Source organism: Artemia sp. Qi Xiang Cuo, chromosome 1 (genome assembly GCF_049724085.1).
Source record: "Artemia sp. Qi Xiang Cuo chromosome 1, ASM4972408v1, whole genome shotgun sequence".
Lineage (NCBI taxonomy): Eukaryota > Metazoa > Arthropoda > Branchiopoda > Anostraca > Artemiidae > Artemia > Artemia sp. Qi Xiang Cuo.
The window spans coordinates 1,228,560-1,247,483 of record NC_142794.1 but is presented as its reverse complement, the minus strand read 5'-3'; the positions used below and the strand labels follow the sequence as shown (position 1 = coordinate 1,247,483).

The 18,924-nt window shown below is 36.6% G+C and overlaps 1 long non-coding RNA gene across 1 annotated transcript in view; it reads left to right on the top strand.

Moving 5' to 3' along the window:
- LOC148955883 (uncharacterized) overlaps nt 1–18,924 on the top strand; it is a 74,842-nt gene that overhangs the window by 613 nt on the left and 55,305 nt on the right. Inside the window, exon 2 of the long non-coding RNA XR_016142086.1 lies at nt 16,632–16,721. This is a non-coding gene — a long non-coding RNA (uncharacterized LOC148955883). The remainder of the gene's footprint in view (nt 1–16,631; nt 16,722–18,924) is intronic.

The window sequence follows — 18,924 nt, the reverse complement described above, 5'->3', positions numbered from 1 at the left end:
ACACAATGACAAACCACGGTTTGCAATTCAATTTTCTATTGAAAGAAACCCGTTTGACTAGTTTCTTAAGCATCTTCTGTATACAATATAAGACGTGGGTTCCAGCTAATTGACAAGTACCGAAATATCTTTAAGTTTTTGATTAATTGATTATTGGGATTGCTAAAAAATAGACTTAAATTTTGAATCAGAATTTCATCCTGATTCCAAATATAACGTTCATTTCCGTCGTAAATTATATTTGCCGCTCCCCCTCCCCCTATAGTCAAAAATACAGCCCAAAATGCATATACGCAATGAATTTTTCATAAATTACCCTTTTCTTCACATTGACTTAACGGGAAACAAGCAAGCGAACGACAATAAGCGTATTCATTGCATACTTAGAATTTAGGGTATGTATTTTACCTTTTTTTGGTAGGGGGGGGGGTGCTTTCAAAAGAATTGTGACAGAAATCAAAGTTAAGTTCGGATTCAGAATGAAATTTTTATTCTAAAGGTAAGTCTATTTCTTAGCTATCTCAATAAATTGCGGATAAAAAATACTTAAAAACTAAAAAAAAATTACCCGGGTAAACTTAAAAGTGGATGGATGATAATTAGGTGACCTTTAAGTTTTCCCTCTTTCCATATGGAAGTCCTATGCAATTTTGAAAACTACTTTAAAACAATTCAAAACAATTACATATCTTCCTTCTAAGCTTTGCTTTATCCCTCCCCCTTCTCCCTCTAATGGAGTAATATGTAGACCAGGCTATAGCATATACAAAACTTTTCTTTGAAAAACCGTTTGCATGGTTATAGCGTGTTTCTTGTCACTTATTAAAGAAAATGGCCTTATTGTACAATAGAATGGCGAAATGCACTGAAAATTTGTTATTTGTGGATAAATTCCAGGAAAACTTCAATTTAAAAAAATTGAAGCTTATGTGTGAAATAAATAGGTTAAGTATTTTATATTTTTAAAGCAGTTTTCAGGGCTTTACAGGGTTTTTGTATGAAGAGGTGACCCTTGAAGATTATCGATAATAATTTTGGCTTTCGAGTCCCTATTTATTTTATTTCGAATAAAATAACAGCTTAGTTGGGATAAATATTAAAAATTATTGAATAGCTCAATATTAGGGGGGGGGGGCTGAAGTAAGTTGTAAGTTTTTAGTTGTAAGTTGTAAGTAAGTTTTTGACATTGCACAAAACAAGTGTAAGAATACAAAAACTCTCTTGTCATTTGTACGTTTTTGCAGAGGTTTGGCAACACCCCCTCCCCTGGAGGGGGAGAGTATTTTTTTTTCGAGGTTAGGGTTGCATTCCTACTCTCCAGAAGGAAAAGCTAAAAAATACAGAAATTACTTTAAAACATTCTAAAATACTTACTAATAGCAATCCTTAAGGCGTGCCAGTAAACTTCACCCCCCCCCCCCATCGGTCAAATACATGTTTCAAATTGTATACACGCTGTGAAATTTACATACACTGAGTTTGGCTTTGTATTGCTTGTTAATCGTTAAATCAATTTGAAGAAAAGAGTCACGAATAAAAAAAACCGGGGGTTTTGAAGTTTATTGGTAAGCCCTTAGGAATGATTATACCAAGTATTTTAGAATTTGTGCAGCAGTTTTCGGATTTTTTTAATGTTCCCATCTGGAGAGTGGGAATGCTCCAATAATATAACCGGAAAATTTAAATGCCACGGAAAATGAATTTTTCTATTAGTGACTTTTCTTCAAAGTGATTTAACGGCAAAGAAGCAATTCAATGGCAAATTCAGCGTATAGAAAGTTCATTGCGCGCATACAATTGGTGGGGCGGCAAATTCAGCGTATAGAAAGTTCATTGCGCGCATACAATTGGTGGGGCAATATTCTAAAACTGCAAAATAATTACAACCGTTAGGTTATTTTTTTTAATTTTTGCGCCCCTAAAATTTCTGTGCCCAGGGCAAGTGTTGGAGTCAAATTGGGGAAAATCAAATTTGTTATTTGTGGATAAATTCCAGGAAAACTTCAATTTAAAAAAGTTGAAGCTTATGAGTGAAATAAATAGCTGAAGTATTTTATATTTTTAAAGTAGTTTTCAGGGCTTTACAGGGTTTTTGTATGAAGAGGCGACCCTTGAAGATTATCGATAATAATTTTGGCTTTCGAGTCCCTACTTATTTTATTTCGAATAAAATAAATTTCCTCAGATAGATTTCCTCCAAATTTCCCCAAATTTGACCACAAGGGTTGGGGGCGTAAAGTTTATTGGCATTTCTTAACGAAAGATATAAGTAAGTATTTTTTAATATTTTTAAAAGTTTTCAAAATTTTGTTGTGTGTTCTTCTAAAGTGTGGAAATGCAGCACTAACACCTTCTGTTACAATAATTTTTAGAAATAATTTTCAAAAATAGATGATTTCAAAAGTTTTTTCTGTTTAAGATTTTACTTGGCTTTGCTAATTTTTATAGCGCTTTGCGCACCTCAAAGCCTCTTTTTGGACACAATATGGATATATGGAGAAGGGACAATACTTTTTAGTGGGCTTATAAGTATTATCACCTTTAAAATGAACAGATTTAAAGGTTTAAGAGAGGATCTAAAGGTTTTGACCATTCCTGGCTCATTAGTTTTTTTTTTATTGAAATCAAATTTAAAAAAAAAGCCAAAACAAGGCATTATTAAGCATACAAGTATAACTAGAATCTTACTTGAGGGTGGGTCAAATCCTGCAACACATTTCTTTATAAGCTTTCTTTTTGAATAAAAGCTTCCAATTTCATCAGAATTATATTTATGTAATTATATAGAACAACCACCAGGGGCCTGGCTTGGGGGCTCAAGGGGTTCCATTTGCCACCTGGCGCAATAACTGTTCGGGCGCTGTTTTGATTAACGCGAATTATTTCCTAATCCTCAGTGTTTTTTTAGGTCAAGGTAGGTCGGGGGAAACTAGTATTGACCCTGGATGCTGAAAACCTAAAACTGACTAGAATTGAAATTTAGCAAAATCAAACATGGGGTAGGGTGGGGGGAAACTAATATTGCCCCGTAGCACTGAAAATATAAAACTGAATAAAATCAAAATTCGGTAAAATTGAAACAAGCCTAAAGCGTGTCTTCAAAAATTAAATAAAACTTGCAATAAAACTTGCTAAATTTGTATAAAAAGGAAACGGGATTTTATTCCTATTAAAATTAATTTAAAAAAAACAAGTTTTCTCAACTCAAAGTAAGGAGCAATATTAAAACTTAAAACGAACAGAAATTATTGCGCGTATGAAGGGGATGCCCCCTCCTCAACACCGTGCTCTTTATGCTAAAGGTTTTTAGTACTTTTAAAGAAGCACCCTATTGTTCTAATTAAACGATCCTTGTGTTTTGGGAGTCATTCTTAAAGAATTGGACAAAATTAAAATTTTATTGTAAAGAATGAGGTTTTGAGGAGGGGGCAATCCCCTTCATACACGTTATAATTTCTGTTAGGTTTTAATTTTAATGTTGCTCCGTACTTTCAGTTGAGAAAACTTGTTTTTTAATTTAATTTCTGATCGTTTTTAAGTAATGCCATGAAATCAGGCCGAACCGCCACTGAGAAATCCCCCTCCCCACGGAAAAATCCTTTAGAAAATTCAATCCCGATAAAAAATTTACCCCGGACAATTGCTCTTAACAACTCCACGTGTAAAATTGAGATGGGAAAGAGAAAGCAAGACATATAGAAATAATTTTATACAGTACTTCTGGCAAATTCCCTCAGTGTATAATATCTATGGACAAGTTCACCCCCTGGGAATTTCCCTTCTCATAGAAAACTCTCCCGTGGAAAAAATCCCAAGCAAAAACTTCCCCCCCCCCCCTCCACTCGAAAATGTATACATACATTACAATAACAAATACTAAAAAATGGGTAAATTATATGACTTAAAGACCATTCCTCTGGGGCTGTGAGGGGGGGGGGCATATTATATACAAAGGAATAGTTATTGGGTCTTTCAACTATGATGAGCAAAATGGATATTTCAAAATTTTGACCGGACGACTTTGAGAAAAAAGGGGCGGGGGAGAAGCCAGGTTGCCCTCCAATCTTTTTTGTTCACTTAAAATGAGCACTAGAACTTTGAATTTCCTTTCGAATGAGCCCTCTCACCATATTCTAGGACCACTGGGTCGATACCATCGAAGACCGTACCCAGGATTTTTTTTCGGAGGGAGTTTTGCCCCCCAAAAAATTTTGGAGGGGGGGGGCGTACACGAAAAACCTTAAAAAACACAAACAAAATTTGTTTATATCCATTTTTATTGCGTTTTTACGAGTCAGAAAAACATTTCGGGGGGGGGGTCAAACCGGGTACCCCCTGGATATGGCCCTGATACCATCACCCCTGGAAAAAAAATATAAACATGCATCCGCCATCTCTCTTCAGGCAAAAATACAAAATTCCACAAATTTTGCAGATAGGAGCTTGAAACCATTTTACTGGGGTTTTCTGATAGGCTAAATCTGATGGTGTTATTTTCATTAAGATTTTAATACTTTCAGGTGGTATTTCCTCCTTTTTTCAAAAATCAGGTACATTTTTTCAGGCTCGTCGCCTTTAATCGGTAAGAGTAAACTTAATTTATCAAAATTCCATTTTTTAGAGTTTCGGTTACTATTGAGCCGGGTCGCTCCTTACTTACAGTTCATTATCACGAAATGTTTGATTGGCAGACAACGGTGTTATAAGCTTACGGTTAAAAATAAAAAAAAATGCGGGCAGACGGGCAGATTATGGGTTTAAAAAAACGGTATTTCTTAGTTTCTGAAAATGTTTGAAGCGCCAGAAAAGCAAATTTTAAGCTATTAATATTTTTATTATTAATATTAATTATTATTAATTATTAATATTAATACCATACGGCCAGGTGTCGCTGGTTATTTGATTGGAAACGGGTTAACGGTAGGACACTGTAAGCTCAGCCAGAGTCGACCCAGCTGTGAATGGGTACCTGAAGAAATCAGGGGAAAAACCACGGGAAGGGTCGGATGATTTGCCCCCAACCACGCATTGCACTCCCGGCCCAAGGCATCGAATCAGGAGATCGGTACCTGCGCAACGTAGACCATTGGTCAGCATGCGAAAAAGTTTTTTTTTTTTATAGGTTCTGTGGACCGAAGGGACCTTTCAAATCAATGTCTATAATAAGCATTCATTTTAAATGCACTTGAACTAGGCTATATTTCGTGATGAGATATACCACCACATGGCCGACGCCTGTGAAGCCTTACACAAAGGTCTTTGAGAAGTTTTAACCTGGATAGAGTTTCTCAAAAGTTTTGCAAGATAGAATTTTAGCCCTTTTTGGCGAAAAATGGTCGAAACGGGCATATGCTGTCGTGCAGTCTCTGCTTTTATTTAAGAGGGCACTAGAGCTTAAAATCTCATTTGCTACGTTGTTACATTTGGACCGTTATGTTTTAATATGCACGTCAAATTCGAATGAAATGCTAGACTAAAAAAAAACACAGTAAATATGTTGACAGGGTTGTTACCCACGGACGACAACATTTTTATGGACAGTAATATACCTTTTTTTCATGGGGTAACCCCCCTCCCCCTTTTTCCCCCATGTGAATACCCAGAAGATAATTATGTTTATGGTACTTGTTAAGAAAGCGGTAAGTACGCGAAAAGTGAAGTTTAGTTAATGCTGATGAAATAAAAACAAAATAGGATGGAAGTATAATAGCTTATGAACAAAATTGGGCTATATATTTGCACATTAGGGGGGGGGGTGGGGGTAAACTAGAGCATATATTAAATACGTAACCTAACCTGACCTAACCCAGCCTAGGTACCTTTTATTTCCCCTGAACCCCAAAAAACTAAAGTTTAAATATATTTCTCGGAGTGAGAAACCACTTGTTTTTGTCATTACCCGGTACATGCCTATCTGTTCTCGCAATACAATTCTCAAGGACTTACCGCTTTCTTAACAAGTACCATGTTTATCAATACACTGGAATTTAACCTACTTTTAATTGCTGAAAAAAATAAGTAAATAACAAAATAAATAAATTGTATCAATAAATTTTACTCATATTAAAATAGTATGAATATACATTTTATTAATAAAAAAAAACATCAATTAATATAATTAAAGTAATTAACTACAACTAAAGTATAAGGCAAGAAACGCAATTTTGGTGAGGTTTGATAATGATTCGTCGATTGTGATAGTACGTTTTTTCATGTCTCCCATTGGTGAAAACGTTTTTATGCGTAACTGTGCGTTTTTTCATGTGGAACGTTTTGGTATACTTTTTATTTCCAAAGTTGGGAAGTTCTTTTTACTTTAGTATTTTTTCCTTATTGATTCTCATTCAACTCAAAAAAGAGACGCTCTTGAATTCACTTGATACTTAACAACTTACTTACGAACTTATCAAATTACCAACTTCTGCTTATTAACAAAAAATAGAGCTGGATAGACCATTCTCCATAGGTATTATTTTATAAGAGGCTTTAATAGGGGAATACTCGCACATAGTTGGCGAACTCCTTGCGCTTTTTCTTCCGTGCCACTGACAGTAGATTTCCTAAGCTGTTTGAAGCAGGCAAAACTGGTTATTTAGAACTGCTTCTCTGTTACTTGGCTTATTGCCACCATTCCTCTTAGCTGCCTTGGGCCTTTTTACCTGCCCGCGTTATTACAATCTTTATATATATATATATCATCTTGTGTCTATTCAGGGCAAAAAATCTAGGTACTGTTCGAAAATTCAGGACACATGCGAGAAGTGAAGTTTGGTTAATGCTAATGAAATAAAAAAAAATAGAATGAAAATATAATAGTTTATGAACAAATTTAGGCTATATATTTGCACATTGGGGAGGGGGGGGGTAACGCATAGCATATATTAAATACATAACCTTATCTAACCTAACCTAGCCACCTTTTAGTCCCCCTAAAACCCCCAAAACCAAAAGTTTAAATCTTTTTCACGGAGTGAGCAATATCTCACTATGCAGCGGAAACCTGTTTATCAATAGGGGATTTGAGTTTCGTTACGGTCTTTCTTTCGTGTGTCCTGGATTTTAGCTTAGTACCAAAGTCTATTACCATTCCGTACCAAGGGTCTGGTTTTAAGGGTGCACAACCTGTCTCAGTAGATTTTCCTTAAATTTTATTTTGGTGTTTCTCCATTTTCATTTAAGTCAGGGTAATTTTTCGTCCTTAAATGGAAGTTACGGGCATTTGGGGCCTTTCCAATCTAGGAAATTGAAGATGGATATAATCTGTCTATTATAATCTATTTATCTATTCAGTATCAATATAAATATATTAAATACTAAAATAAGTACCTCGAGTTAACAAGGGCTATTTTTATGGTTCCTTTGGGGACCCACGAATCAATAAAAAAGGTCTTGAAAGCCAATTTTGATGGGTCCATTTTTCTTGTTTGTCTTTTTGTTGTTTTGTTTTTCTCCCTTTTTTGTCACTTTACTATTTTTATAATTTTGAATAGTGGGGTACAAAATAATTGTTACTATTATTATTTAACTGGGAATTGCACTTTTTATTTTGGTTTCCTTTCAGCCAAGCAAGGCCGTATCTAGGGAGCAAAGGTACCCGATTTGAACCCCCCCCCCCTGAAATTTTTGTCCAACTCGTAAAAAGGGTGAAAAGATGCGTGTAAATATTTTTATACGTTTTATAATGTGTTTTTTTTTGTAAAATTTCTTGAACGAAAATACCCCTAACCCAAACAAAAATCTTGGATACGACCTTGCAGCCAAGGGCCGAAAACTCACCCCCGAGTAACTTGACGCATTTTGTCAATTAAGTTGGAATGGTTGTCACAACCTTGCCATACCATATGAATAGGGTGTGGAACTTTCCGTCTGGTGTTCTATCCCACGTATATAGGGTGGGTAAGGTAGAGGGGGTGAAAAGCCCCTTCGAAAAAATTTCGCGACAAAACAGATTGGAACAAAATATTACAAAGACTGGTCCTTAAAGATCACTTATTGCAATATTTTAAGCTTGAAATTCGTTTACGTATAAGTAAGGTTGCATGATTTTCGCTTCATGCCCACGCACAACAAGTCACCCAGCTTCTGAATTCATACTTGCTTACACTCGTTCCCCTGTTCCAGCATATTCATATGAGAACCCCTGGGGATATATTGTATTTAAATAATAGTTGTTATAAAAAGACAATTTGTGTTGTCATGAAAAGTAGACATCCTAGATTTACCGGGAGAAAGCTGTCCAGGCCCGGTCACTTCTACAGGTTATTGAACCCTGGGTGCAATAAATAGGAAAAAGTTCATTAGACTAAAGAACTTTCTCCTTGCAAAAGTGAATGTCTGTAAATTTTGCGAGCAATTGCAACCCGTTCAATTCGATTAGGTGGCAACAAAATTATAGCTGGAGGCATGCCATGTCTCAAATCAATTCTTTTTTTTAGATTTTGTAATTGCCGTATGTAGGCCTAATTTGTATACAGAAAATCCTGATGTATTTTCTGTGTAGGTCTTATAAACCTTCTCAATCTATGTTTTGATTAAACAAGTCATTTAAACCGTTTCTGTCGACTAAGGCTGGGAAATGAGTATGTATATTTAAAATTAGACGAGTTCTTTTCTTGTGAGTCAATAGGGGTTTTCGTTCGTTTCTAAATGATTTTCTTTAGTATAAATTAAACTGTTTCCTTAATTTCTTATAAAAAAATACAGTTTAAAATTGAAACCCTAAAAACAACCTTCCTTTATGACAAGGCTGTGCCCAGACGAACTACCGTTTTTGAACTTTCAATGAACGAGGAGTTGCCCACTCCCAGCCGTCTGGTGTACATCTCAGGACGCCACGTGTAATCCACAGTTTCACCGCGCTTGACACGCTCCCCCAAAACGCTTGGTACAGTTCCGCCACGCGTGGTATGTGCATACCAGGTGTACATAATTCATGAGAGTTGGCAACCCCTCATAACCGAAATGTTCAAAATGATACATTAGCGCATTTATGTGTGTACCAGACCAATGGCTTAAAAACCCCTTTTTTGATAGGTGAAGCCGCTCAAAGCTTAATACAAGCCTTGGGCCAGGGTCTTTCTCCAGAAGCAGAGCCATGGTATTGTCTTAATTTAAAGCTTAAACTTCAAAAAAGCCAATTCAGTGATTTGTTTAATGTCTTCCAATAGTGTGCACAATCTTATACTTTTGAGCTTTCCTTAATTTATACATATCTTTTTATTCTTTGCTTTCATTTATACGCCTCTGTGCTGTATGAAATAAAGTTATTCAATTTGTAATATTTGTGTTCAGGTCTAACCCCTGGAGCAGAACCATTGATAGGATTTTTTGAATGCTGATTCATTGATTTGTGCGATGTCTGCCAGTACTGTACACAATTCTGTATTTTCGTCATAAAAGATAACCTTGTTAACTTTGCAACCGAGTTTGCAGGTCTACCTCTTGGAGCAAAACCATGGATATGATTCTGTGAATGCTCATTTATTGATTTGTGCAATGCTAATAATTTTTTGTTTTCGAGCTTAACTTCATTTCTGTCTCTACGATATATATGAAATAACGTTGTTCACTTTATAGTGCTGGACATAGGTCTGCCTCCTGGAGCAGCACCATGGATATAATTTGTCGAATGCTGACTCATCGGTTTGTGCAATATCTGCAGTCAATTTTGTGTTTCTGAGTTTGTATTCATTTCTACGTTACAAAAAAAAATGTTGGTCACTTTATTGTCCTGGGTACAAGTTTGCCTCCTGGAGCAGCACCATGAATATAATTTGTTGAATGCTGAATTATTGGTTTGTGCAATATCTGTAGTCAATTTTGTGTTTCCGAGTTTGCCTTCATTTCTACGTTATAAAAAATTTTGGTCACTTTATAGTTCTGGGTACAGGTTTGCCTCCTCGAGCAGCACCATGGATATAATTTGTTGAATGCTGATTCATTGATTTGTGCAATATCTGCAGCCAATTTTGTGTTTCCGAGTTTGCCTTAATTTCTACGTTATAAAAAAAAATGTTGGTCACTTTATATTTCTGGGCGCAGGTTTGCCTCCTGGAGCAGCACCATAGATATAATTTGTTGATTGCTGATTCATTGGTTTGTGCAATATCTGCAGCCAATTTTGTGTTTGTGAGTTTGCCTTCATTTCTACATTATATATGTTGGTCATTTTATAGTTCTGGGTGCAGGTTTGCCTCCTAGAGCAGCACCATGGATATATTTTGTTGAATGCTGATTCATGAGTTTGTGCATTATCTGCTGCTAATTTTGTGCTTCCGAGTTTGCCTTTATTTCTACGTTATAAAAAAAATGTTGGTCACTTTATAGTCCTGGGTACAGGTTTGCCTCCTAGAGCAGCACCATGGATATAATTTGTTAAATGCTGATTCATTGGTTTTTGCATTGTCTGTAGCCAATTTTGTGTTTCCGAGTTTGCCTTCATTTCCAAGTTATAAAAAAAAATGTTGGTCACTTTATAGTCGTGGGTACAGGTTTGCTCCTAGAGCAGCACAATGGATATAATTTGTTGAATGCTGATTAATTGATTTGTGCAATGTCTGCAGCCAATTTTGTGTTTCCGAGTTTGCCTTCATTTCTATGTTATAAAAAAAAAAATGTTTGTCACTTTATAGTCCTGGGTACAGGTTTGCCTCGTGGAGCAGCACCATGGATGTAATTTTGTGAATGCTGATTAATTGATTTGTGCAATTTCTATCAGTGGTGTACACGATTTTGTGTTTTCGAGTTTGCCTTCATTTCTATGTTTCTATGTCATAAAAAATAATATTATTCACTTTGCAACCCAGAGTACAGGTCTACCTCCAGGAGAAAAACTATGGATAGTATTGTGTGAATGCTGATTTGTGCAGTGTCTGCCAATAATTTGTCTTTTCGAGTTTGCCTTCGTTTCTGTGTGTCTACATCATATAAAATAACGTTTTTTTACTTTATAGTCCTGGGTACAATCTTACCTCCTGGAGTGGCACCATGGATGTAATTTTGTGAATGCTGATTCATTGATTTGTTCAATATATTTTAATGGTGTACATGGTTTTGTGTTTTTATGAATTTGCCTTCATTTTTACGTCTTCGCGTCATAAAAGATGACGTTATTGACTCTGCAACCCAGGGTACAGATCTGCTTCCTGGGGTAAAACCAGGGGTATGATTCTGTGAATGCTGGTTTATTTATCTGTGCAATGTCTGTCAATGATTTTGTGTTTTCGAGTTTGCCTTCTTTTTTACGTCTCTACTACAAATAAAATAACGTTTTTCACTTTATAGTCCTGGGTACAAGTCTGCCTCCTGGAGCAGCACCGTTGATGTAATTTTGTGATTGCTGATTCGTTGATTTGTGCAATGTCTGCCGACGGTGTACAACATACCCTGTTTTCGAGTTTGAATTTAGTTTCACGTCTCTACGTCATACAAGATAAGGTTATTCACTTTGCAACCCAGGGTACAGGTCTGCATCCTCGAGCGGAACCATAGAAATGGTTTTGTAAATGCTGATTCACTGATTTGCGAAGTGTCTGTCAATGGGTAAACGGTTTTGTGTTTTCGATTTTTCTTTAATTTCTTCGACTCTGCGTCATAAAAAATAGCGTTATTCACTTTATTATCCACGCTACAGGTCGGCCTCCTGGAGCAGAATCTATAGGATTTTTGAATGCCGTTCCATTGATTTGTGCCATGTCTGCCAATAGTGTACAGCATTCTATGTTTTCGAGTTTGCCTTCATTTCTACGACTCTACGTCATAAAAGATGACGTTATTCACTTTACAACTAAGGAAGGTGCAGATCCGCCTCCTGGAGCTGAACCATGGATAAGGATTTTAAAATACTTTTGTGATATGTTTTTGGTAATTCGCTTATCTGTGCAATGTGTACCAATGGTTACATGATTTTGTGTTTTTGAGTTTGCCCTTATTTTTTTTCCGATTATATGTCATAAAAATAACGCTTTTCACTTTCTAATCCAGGGTAGTTGTCTGCCTCCTGAAACAGAACCATGGGTAGGCTACGATTTTGTGATTGTTGGTCCATTGATTTGTCAATTGCCTCCCAATGCGTTTTTCCGAGTGTGCCATCATTTTTAAGTCTCTAGGTCATAAAAAATAAAATAGTTCTCTGTATAATCCTCAATACATATGCCGCGTGGAGCCGATATGATTTTATGAAAGCTGATTCATTAACGTTTTCAATGTCTGCTAATGATTTACACGATTTTGGGTTTTGTCTTTGCCTTCGTTTCTGTGTATCTCTCCATTCTTTGTCTGAATATCTACGCAATGTTTTTATCTTCTGCGCCTCTTCTCCCACCGTCTTGCCTCCTACTATACACATGGCATTTTACGAATCGCACCGTATATGTTTCCTTTATGGCTGTTTCTTTGTCTTTTACTTTGTGACAACTTTTTGTCATGTGACCAGTTTAGAAGTTCAGAATTTCACTATTCCTATTGACAATTACATTAGGGATTTGGGAACTTGTCTAGAATCCAGTAAACACGCGAGAACTGTATTGCGAAGATCAAATAGGCATTATCCGGAAATTCATATGAGACGCTGTATAAACAAAGGGTTTCTCACTCCAGGAACTACATTTAAACTTTAGTTTTTTGGGATTTAGCGGGACTAAAAGGTGCCTAAATTGGGTTAGGATAGGTTGTGTATTTAATATGGTGGTTGGCGTTTACCCCCCGGTGATTACACCCCTGAAAATACCCCTCTGTGGCAAATACACCCCCCCGGAAAATAACCCCCCGAAATGAACATTACATTTATTTTATGCTGGGATTTTTTTTTTTCTTTTTAGTTAAAAATATTTCCAGATACACCTCGCTATTCTTCTGTAATTTTTTGGGGCTATATACCTAAAAAAATTATTTTCCGACTTAAAACTGTAAAAATAGTTTACTCCCCCGGTAAATACCCCCCCTGCCGGAAAATATCCCCTTCGTGGAAAAGAAGGCTTTCCTAATTTGATAATTTTATGTGAGTTTTATTTTTTAATTTCCGTAGTGGAAAGGTGTTTTGGTACTTGTGTATTATATGGGCAACTCACTAAAGTTTACGCTGTGTAAAACTCGAGAACAAATCGGTTTCTTCGTTATTTTTTCAGCTTAGTACGAGAAAAGACTAAGACAAGTGACAGGACATATGGGAGATATATAATTTGGTCTGTATATTTGCACATAAGGGGGGAGGGGTAAAGTGTTTGGATAGTTTGAAGTCAGAAAACAATTCTTTCTGGGTGTGGCCACTAAAAAATTACAGAAGAATAGCGAGATATCTGGAAATTTTGTTAACTAAAAAAAAAAAATGTAATGTTTCATTTAAGTGTTTTTTCCAAGTGTTAAGTGTTTTTTTAATGACCGTTTTTCCAATTATTAAGTACTATTATTAGGTTAATGTAGTGTTTCATTTAAATGTTTATGATCGCTGATCAAAGTTTATTTTATTTTACTAAATTCATGGCCGTATATTTGGCTTCAAAATACGCTTCTTTATCTATCTATCTGACATGCAGAATACTTATACCAAACACATTTTACATGCAAACCCGCTATACTTTGAGTATAAATATGGGCTATAGATTTGCACATTAAGGGGGGGGGGTAATGTATGGCGGGTCTGTATGCAAAATGTGTTTGGAACGATTATTCCGCATATTAGATAGATAGATAGATAAGTGTATTTTAAAGCCAAAAAAAGCTCTCTTTCAGTTCTCAGCCCTCCCCTTCCCCTGGGGACATTTTATTTGCTCACTAATACAAAATTTCCAGATCCCTACTTTATTTCATCTTACTTATGCAGCCATATCCAATCGATATCAGGAGAACTTAGCCGTTTTCCTTTCATGTGTTTTTCTTGGAAATTCGTTGAAAATTTGTCAAATGCTCGAGCGAGCTCGACAGCAATATGCAGAAATGCAGAAATCGAACATATATTTTTAAAAATTGTGTTTGAAATGCAACAAAATCATTCTTAAAAGGTGTTAGTTACGAAAACACTAGCACATGTATTTATGATTACAGTATGGGGGTGGCTACGGGGGGATGCCTCCCCCTAGATTTTTTAAAGTGCCTGTTTTTGATATTTCGTTGAAAAAGAATCCCTCGCCCAGATTTTCAAAAATATCTGTTTTGTATCTTCATTAAAGACAATTGAAAAAAAGATCCTTATCCCTTCCCCTTACATTGTTGTGAATTGACGCCTCTGTTTATTATTGTTACATTGAACAGCTTTCTATGGCGTTCTAGTGCCCCATTAGCGGTGATAGATAAATCATAGGCAGCGCCCTAGCGCTGCCTAAGTTAAGAACGATGTGGGCACAATGTGTTTTTTTTTCTCCACCCGGGCACTTCGTATCGAAGGAGTTGTCGTAGAAAATTCGAAAAGTGCTCATTCGATTGGAAAAGGGAGTGGATAGTGCCATTTCAAATACTCGAAAGGGATTGGAGGGCAACTAGCCCCCCCCCCCCTCACGCCCGTCATTCCCCCAAATACGTCCAATCAAAATTTCGAGATAGCCATTTTGTTCAGCAAAGCTGATTTCCAAATAGAAAATATCTTTTTGAGGAGGACACTCCCCCTGAACCAACGGGGAGAGGGTTTTAAGTTATGCCCTGAGGGCATATAAGGTTTTTACAGAAGGCGTTGTCGTTGAAACTTCAAAAAAGGCTCATTAGATTGAAAATTCAAAGGGCTAGTGCCCTTTTTAATAGTCAAAAGTGATTGGAGGGCAACTCCCCCCCCCTACGCCCATCATTCCGCCAAATACATCCAATCAAAATTTTGAGACAGCCATTTTGTTCAGCGTAGTTGATTTCTAGATAGAAAATATCTTTGTGTGGAGGACACTCCCCCACAACCCTTGCGGCAAGGGTTTTAAGTTATGCCCTGGGGGCATATAAGGTTTTTTATAGAATGCTTTGTCGTAGAAGCTTCAAAAAAGTCTCATTCGATTGGAAATTCAAAGGGCTAGTGCACTTTTTAATAGTCGAAAGTGATTGGAGGGCAACTAGCCCCCCCCCACGCCCATCATTCCCCCAAACACATCCAATCAAAATTTTGATAATCAATGTATGTTGGAGAAAAATTTTCAGCAATTTTTAACATTGCTCCCAGGGCATAACTTATAGCCCTTGCCCTGAGGGTTGTGGGGGAGTGTCCACCTCAAAAACATATTTTCTATCTGGAAATCAACTACGCTGAACAAAATGGATATCTCAAAATTTTGATTGGATGTGTGTTGGGGGAATGATGGGCGTGGGGGGGGGGGCTAGTTACCTTCCAATCACTTCCGACGATTAAAAAGAGCACTAGTCCTTTGAATTTCTAGTCGACTGAGCCTTATTTGAAGTTTCTACCATAAAGCCTTCTATAAAAACTTTATATGCCCCCAGGGCATAACTTAAAACCCTTGCCCTGTGGGCTGTTTGGAGAGTTTCCTCCTTAAAAACATAATTTGTATCTGGAAATCAACTAGGTTGAACAAAATGGCTATCTCAAAATTTTGATTGGATGTGTTTGGGGGAATGATGGGTGTGGGGAAGGCTAGTTGCCCTCCAATCACTTTCAACTATTAAAAAGGGCACTAGAACTCTCGATTTCCAATCGAATGAGCCCCTTTTGAAGTTTCTACGACGACCCCCTCCATATGAAATGCCCTGTTCTAAAGGAAAAAAAAAATTGTACATTGTGCCAACATCGTTCCTATATACCCTCAGGGCATAACTTAATACCCTTGCCCCGAGGGTTGTGGGGGATTGTCCTCCTCAAAAACATATTTTCTATCTGAAAAATCAACTACGCTGGACACAATGGCTATTTCAAAATTTTGATTGGATGTGTTTGGGGGAATGATGGGCGTGGGGGGAAGACTAGTTGCCCTCTAATCACTTTCGACTATTAAAAAGGGTACTAGAACTCTTGATTTCCAATCAAATAAGCCCCTTTTGAGGTTTCAACGACGACCCCTTCCATATGAAGTGCCCTGCTCTAAAGAAAAAAAAATTAATAAATAATAAATTGTGCCAACATCTTTCCTATATGCCCTCAGGGCATAACTTAAAACCCTTGCCCCGATGGTTTTGGGGGAGTGTCCTCCGGAAAAAGATATTTTCTATCTGGAATCAACTACGCTGAATGAAATGGCTATCTCGAAATTTTGATTGGATGTGTTTGGGAGAATGATGGGCGTGGGGGGGGGCTAGCTGCCCTCCAATCACTTTTGACTATTAAAAAGGGCACTATCAACTCCAATTTCCAATCGAATGAGCCCTTTTCAAAGTTTTGACAAGAGCGACAATAGTTGACCAAATTGACAAGTTTTTTTTAAGTAAACAAAACGGAATGAGGGCTCCAGAAAAATCGTGGGGAGCGGGGTTCCCCCCGGCCCCCATGAATCCTCCCCTGGTACTCTCTACCCTGTAAGAACAAGTTTTAATAAACCATCAGAAACCTTCCTTGTTTATTTAGACCGGCGGGGCCAAAAATTATTTCTTGTTACATTCTGCTTCACATTCTTTTCTTCCAAAATTCTTTCTCCTTTTTTCAAAAATTCTGGTTGCAGTTTCAGGCATATCTTTAAAGAAATAATAACGGTTTTGTTTTGCTTTTCTAGGATCAAGATTATCTAGTTTGAGGATATCTTGTAGGTGAAACTGTAAGGAAAGTTCGTAAGGCTAATCAGTTGCTACGTCGGAGTATTTTGGTAAGTTATCACCAATTTATTACATCAGAAATTTACTTAAACTTTCGGTCTTTGCCGCATTTCTAATGGTGTGGCTAGAAGGGGCAAGGGGGCACACTTTTCCAAGATTACAGCATCTGTTCGAATGCCATTTATGTACTATGTAATTCAGATAAATAGACCCACTTGTGTTGCTAGGAGAAAAGGACACAAAACTGACAAAGCCCCTGGGCTTTGGAGAATCTATTTACGTCTCTGCACATTTCCCCTGAAATCGTACGGTATGGTTTGTACGACTATTTGCATAGTTTTCCACAACATAAGTATAAAGTTATAATTTGCCAAACAGATTTATATTTTATGTTATTCAACACAATAAATTTACAAAATTTACATATTGCTCGCATATTACAAATTTTAATTTATAACCTTATACACATGCTAAATGCACAAAATATAATTTGTGTGTAAACAGATTCAGATAGATTGTTGCCTTCCTTTTTAATTTTTTTTTCTTATGCATTCGCCAAATTTGTTTTTTCTTTACTTGTTTTAATTTGTGTTCTAACTTCAGTAGGAAAATGTAAATGTTTTTCTGAAGGTTTTTTTGCTTAGACAGATAAAAGTATTTAGTATTTAGCAGTGCCGCCTCATTATAGGGTGTCTTAACCAGGATTCTTAGGAACCAAAGGGTGGAGAGGTGCCAATTTACGAAAATGTTGGGAGGGGCAAGATTTTTAATGAAGAAAAAAATTTCCAAAATCTAAGGGACATTTTTTGGTACTTTCGCATTATCCGGGCCTCTCGGCTTAATCACTGTAGAGAAGGCAATGATAAAACCCGTTTTTGACATGATAACCGCTGTAGACTAGGCAATGATAGTGTGGTTTGCATTGCGTATAAGATATTAAACCGTGGTTTTTGGGATTTTAGGGGGGGGGGAGGTACCTAGGTTAGGTTAGGATAGATTAGGTTAGGTTACGTGTTTAATATATGCAATGCTTTACCACCACCCTCCACCCCCTTATGTGCAAATATATAGCCCATATTTGTTTCTAAACTATTGTATTTTCATCCTATTTCGTTTTATTTCATTAGCATTAACCAAACTTGACTTTTTAGAAAGGCCCGGATAATGCGGAAGTACCAATTTTTTCGATGTTATTTAATGAAAACACCAAAAGAAGTGTTTTTCAATATTTGAGGGGACCATTTGAGGGGCTCTGGTCCATGATAAAACCACGGGAATTGCTGAAGAAAAAAGAACAAAATATGGTAGGCTACATGTTGCGCAAGACTTATTTTATATCTATTTGTATTTGTCCATGATTATAGTCGAAATCATGGATAATCGAAAATTGTCGTTCATTTCGTGGAGTTAAATGATTTTGCAAATGACAGTCACTAAAGTGACTTAAATATCCCTCGGTGTATACCCCCTGTAGTACCGATTTGGCTATGCCAATTAGGAGAGGGGGATTTTAGATTTTGGAAAAAAAGATATTTTTTGTATCTTAATAGTAGTGTGTTATATAAAGGCGCGAAACTTACATTCAAACTTACGCCTGAAGGCATAGATATGTGTGTAAGTTTCGAACGAATTAGGCTTACCATGGGTCCTTAGCATAGATGTATCGTTTCTATAGATGCGAGTTAAATATGAATGATAAAGTAGACTTCTATTGACGTTCTATGCGGTAAGCAATCGATTCTAGAAAAAATTTGGGGTATAGTCTAGTCGGGCTCAATTTTTCTCTGGAACACTTAAATGACTTTCTGTTTCAAGACATACTAGTTTTTTTTTTTAGGTTATATCCGTCTCGGAAAAAACGGTGTATCTTTAAAAAACTTGTATATCTTTTTAGTTTTCTTTACAATTCATATTAGTAAGAGACTTGAATTAAAAGAGAATAGTTTTTATTTGCAAGGATATTAGTAGAGGAAAAAAATGAGTGGTGCATTTACATTATTGGATATTAATGATGGAGCTATCAACAGTGATGTAATTACTTCTTTAGTTTACGAGATTTGCGATTTTTTTGCGAAGAGGTATTAGCGTAAAGGTATTGTGATGGTTAAGAATGTAAGGTATGAAATTTGCCCATTGTTATCATTGGAAAGTATAGCCTACGGATTTTTTTTTGTTGTGGGCGGGAGATTTTTCGCAGGGGCGATATTTCACAGGAAGAACTTTCCGTAGGGAGGGAAGTTCCCGGGGGTAAAC